Raw genomic sequence first — 5,494 nt, forward strand, 5'->3', positions numbered from 1 at the left:
AAGATGAGGCAGCGGCTCGCCAATACGCGATGAAGGCGTCGGTGCCCGCGTACTCTGAGTTAACGGCCGCCACCCGCCTTCTTCGCCTTCTCCGGCCCTCCTACGCTAGCCGCCCAAGGAGACGACGGGGAGCACCCCGAAGAAGAGCTTGGTGAGGATGGCTCTCGGAAGGGCGCGTGACCGAGGGAGGGGCGGCATGGTCAGTCGGAGTCGGCATCCTGCCGCTCGACTCCCTCGTCGGCATTGTCGCTCTCCTCCTCGTCAATCCCACTCGAGGAAGAGTCTTCATCATTGGAAGAGCTCTCCACGTAGAACTTCAGGCGAGTCCCAAGATCTCCAAAGACCTTGATGGAGAGCAGGCCGCCCTCCATTAATTTGAAGTAGAGGACGAGCCCCACCGTCAGGCTATGGATGCGGGAAAATGTTTTCCACCCGCGACGGAGATACATGACGTGAGGGGTGGGGAAGTCAACGTCGACTCAAGTACCGCTGGTCCCGCAGCCCCTCATGTGCAACCTGAGGGTCTGGGGCGGATCGAGCTCCATCTCCGCTGCAAAGGGGGTGGGAAGACTAAGACGGCGACGTGGTGGCCGGCGCAGCCTGATGAAGAACTCGTCGGGCCGGTCCCCGACGTGGCCCTCCATCGAGAAAGGCATCATTGGCGGAGGCAAGGCCGGCGCGCCGCCCCGTCCTCCTCTTCCCCGAGCACCACGACCTCTACCACGGCTTCGCCCACGGCCTCGCCCCCTCCCCCTTCCCCTCGCGGCCGGCTCCGCCACCGCGGGCTCAGGAGGAGGAGGGACGCGCTGTCGGGCGGCGACCCTCGCCACCACCGTCGAGGGACCGGGGTTCCCTTTCTCCATGGTGGATGAGAGGAAGGAGCTGAAGAAGGAGGTAGAAGATAGAAGAATGCGGGATGCCATCTCCCCTTCCCTCTCCTTTTAAAGGGGCGGGGTCGGGGCTCGGCCGCCCCACTCGGCCAATCCAGCCACCAGAGGCGCAGGGAATCGGGACCGACCCGCTGCCCCAACCAGCGACGGCCTGGTTTCCCGTCTCCACCGCTTGCCGCCCCAAGCGCATGGAGGACGCGTGGCGAACGTGCAGAACCGAGGGGACGGGTGAAGCGACCTCTCCCCACCCCGTGATCGTGGGGTGTGGGCGCCTTGAAGACCGCGACCCGGCCCCCATTCAGTAAATGAGCCCCGCCTCCCTCTTTTTATGGGGAAGGCGTGAGCCACCTCTTTACTATGATGTGACGCATGCCTGCGGAAACCGCCCCACGAATGCCGCCCACGTCACGCACACCCCCCCACGTCGCGCATTCAACGTGGGTCATGGGAAGCGCAGCGCGCGAAAAGATTTACTGCGGTAAAAACCGCCCCGCCTACCCGCGCACCGTTTTGGGGCTGGCCCAACAACGTGTCGCGCTTATGTGTGGCCTAGGCCCGGGGGCTCCTGTCGGTGTACAAAAGAAGGGGCGCATCTTTGTACCCCTTACTTGTGCATGGACAGTCGGAGCCGCGCCCACGGCCGCACCAAGCAGAACAGGGGAGGTGAACCAAGGTAAAACTGAAGCCCAAGACGACCAAGACGACGCCAAGACCAAGAACACAAAGAAGCAGAGAGGCGAAGCAGGTTCCCCCGGCAAGACCCTTGCCGGGGGAAGCCTCAGCGGCCCCGGCAAGACCCTTGTCGGGACAGCTTGCCCACACCAGCGGAGTGAGCCACCCTCGAGCCCACGGGTTCCAACTCAACCAACCACGTTGGAACTAGGGCTCTGGAGGCACCTCCATGGTGGCATGCAGATCTTTGTGAAGACAAGGAACACTCAATATTAGATGAGGATAAAGAGACAACGATCCTCGGCAAGGTCCTTGCCGAGGAGAGCCACAAGACCCCCGGCAAGATCCTTGCCGGGGAGGACAGCGCGCCATGGCAAGACCCTTGTCGGGCCACCCGGCAAGGCCCTCGCCGAGGGCGCCAGTAGGGCCACTGCCAGGCTCGCACTCGCCAAGTCTCCACCGCCGTTCGCATGCAGCTGCCAACCCAACCAGCTGGGCAGGCACCTGCGTGGCAACATGTAGCTTCCAGGCCAACTCAGCAGACGCCTGCATGGCGGCATGCAGATCTTCGCGAAGACCCTACCACCGTGCCACCTCAGCTGCCTGCCTGCCTACATGGCACCGCATGCACCACTGGCCAGGGCGCATGTCGAAGCGAGGAAGAGCGGCGACGGACGGGACGGGCCTCGCTCCTGTCCCCAATAAAGCTACGGGACACCTCAGCGGCGCATTAAATGCGTCTTGTCCTGTAATACGAGCGATAAGCTCGCAACACTGTACGCCTTTCCACCTCCTGTATGCCACTGTGGCAGCCCCTTTCGACTATAAAAGGAGGCCCAGGGCATACTGGAGAAGGATTCGGCTCTTTGGAACCACGCACCCACCATAGCTAGTTCGAGAGCTCAAGAACTCTCTGAAATACATCCACCAAAGCAGGACTAGGGTTTTACGCATCCTCTCGGCCCGAACCTGGGTAAATGATCCTTGTGCTAATTACTAATCCTGCTCTTCTCGCAACCCTGCGCCCCGGCAACCGTAGTAGGGATTCTTTTGATCCCATAGGTGTCGTTCCACACCGACAGCCAGGTTTGTCAACAACCCCCACTACATGTTCGCTACGGTGGACATCACCAACGATGTAAAGGCGCTAGAGAATTTGGGCATCACCTGCAAGAATCTTGTCGACATCCAGGGCCAATACAAGATCTAGGGCAGCAAAGAGCATGAGAAGGACTCGCTGGTTCACCTCGCCGAGGCCATCATCGACCCCTACTACAGAGACATGAAGGATTCGTGCAACAAGGACAAGCGTGCCTGACACTCGGCCTGGATGGAGAAACTCGACAAAGCTCACGTCGTGTACGCGGCCAGGGAGGCATACATGAGCTATGACATGTAGAGGCGGATCGTTGAAATGAGGAAGTGCCTCCTTCCCCAAAACGGCCAGGGATCCAGCCGGAAGCAGAGCAATGGCAAGCGTCATCGCAACAATAAGTAGATGTTTAGATCCTCATTTCTCCTACTTTAGTATGCATGTAATTGAAGGAAATATGCCAATAGAGGCAATAATAAAGTTGTTATTTATATTTCCTTATATCATGATAAATGTTTATTATTCATGCTAGAATTGTATTAACCGGAAACATAGTATATGTGTGAATACATAGACAAATAGAGTGTCCCTAGTATGCCTCTACTTGACTAGCTCGTTAATTAAAGATGGTTAAGTTTCCTAACCATAGACATGTGTTGTCATTTGATGAACGGGATCACATCATTAGAGAATGATGTGATGGACAAGACCCATCCTTTAGCTTAGCACTATGATCGTTTAGTTTATTGCTATTGCTTTCTTCATGACTTATACATGTTCCTATGACTATGAGATTGTGCAACTCCCGAACACCGGAGGAACACTTATTGTGCTATCAAACGTCACAACATAACTGGGTGATTATAAAGATGCTCTACAGGTGTCTCCGATGGTGCTTGTTGAGTTGGCACAGATCGAGATTAGGATTTGTCACTCCGATTGTCGAAGAGGTATCTCTGGGCCCTCTCTGTAATGCACATCACTATAAGCCTTGCAAGCAATGTCACTAATGAGTTAGTTGCGGGTTGATGCATTACGGAACGAGTAAAAAGACTTGCCGGTAACGAGATTGAACTAGGTATGATGATACCGACGATCGAATCTCGGGCAAGTAACATACCGATGACAAAGGGAACAACGTATGTTGTTATGCGGTTTGACCGATAAAGATCTTCGTAGAATATGTAGGAGCCAATATGAGCATCCAGGTTTCGCTATTGATTATTGACCGGAGATGTGTCTCGGTCATGTCTACATAGTTCTCGAACCCGTAGGGTCCGCACGCTTAACGTTTGATGACGATTTGTATTATGAGTTATGTGATTTGATGACCAAAGTTTGTTCGGAGTCCCGGATGAGATCACGGACATGACGAGGAGTCTCAAAATGGTCGAGACGTAAAGATCGATATATTGGAAGGCTATATTCGGACATCGGAAAAGTTCTGAGTAGTTTGGGTATTTTTCGGAGTACCGGTGAGTTACGGGAATTCGCCGGGGGAAGTATTGGGCCTTCATGGGCCTTAGTGGAAAGGAGAGAAGGGCCACAAGGGGAGGAACCCCCGAGGAAAGATATGGGCCTTATGGGCCATAGGAGGGAGGCTAACCAGCCCACAAGGGGCTGGTGTGCCCCCCACAAGGGAGGAGGCCGAATTGGACATGGGAGGGGGCGCCACCCCATTTCCTTCTCCTACTCCCTCTCCTTCCCCTTTTCCCCCTCCGGTAGAAGGAAAAAAGGGTGGGGCCAAATCCTACTAGGACTGGAGTCCTAGTAGGACTCCCCTCTCCCTTGCGCGCCCCTTGTAGGCCGGCCTCCTCCTCCCCCTCCTTTATATACGTGGGGAGGGGCACCCAAAGGCACAACAGACAATCTCTTAGCCGTGTGCGGTGCCCCCCTCCACAGTTTTACACCTCGATCAAATCGTCATAGTGCTTAGGCGAAGCCCTGCGCCGGTAACTTCATCATCACCGTCACCACGCCGTCGTGTTGACGAAACTCTCCCTCGGCCTCAGCTGGATCAATAGTTCAAGGAACGTCACCGAGCTAAACGTGTGCAGATCGCGGAGGTGACGTGCGTTCGGTACTTGATCGGTTGGATCGCGAAGACGTTCGACTACATCAACCGCGTTACTAAACGCTTCCGCTTTCGGTCTACGAGGGTATGTGGACACACTCTCCCCACACGTTGCTATGCTTCTCCTAGATAGATCTTGCGTGATCGTAGACAATTTTTTTGAAATACTACGTTCCCCAACAGTGGCATCCGAGCCAGGTCTATGCGTAGTTGTTATATGCACGAGTAGAACACAAAGAGTTGTGGGCGATAATAGTCATACTGCTTACCAGCATGTTATACTTTGATTCGGCGGTATTGTTGGATGAAGCGGCCCAGACCGACATTACATGACCAGACTAGTTCTACCGCCATGCTTCGCACACAGGTGGCTAGTGGGTGTATGTTTCTCCAATTTTAGTTGAATCGAGTGTGACTACGCCCGGTCCTTGTTGAAGGTTAAAACAGCACACTTGATGAAAAATCATTGTGGTTTTGATGTGTAGGTAAAAAGGTTCTTGCTAGAAGCCCGCAACAGCCACGTAAAACTTGCAACAACAAAGTAGAGGACGTCTAACTTGTTTTTGCAGGGCTTGTTGTGATGTGATATGGTCAAGACATGATGATATATAAATTGTTGTATGAGATGATCATGTTTTGTAACAGTTATCGCCAACTGGCAGGAGCCATATGGTTGTTGCTTTATTGTATGAAATGCAATCGCTATGTAATTGCTTTACTTTATCACTAAGCGGCAGCGATAGTCGTAGTAGCAATAGTTGGCGA

This window comes from Triticum aestivum, chromosome 2D (assembly GCF_018294505.1).
Source record: "Triticum aestivum cultivar Chinese Spring chromosome 2D, IWGSC CS RefSeq v2.1, whole genome shotgun sequence".
Taxonomy (NCBI): domain Eukaryota; kingdom Viridiplantae; phylum Streptophyta; class Magnoliopsida; order Poales; family Poaceae; genus Triticum; species Triticum aestivum.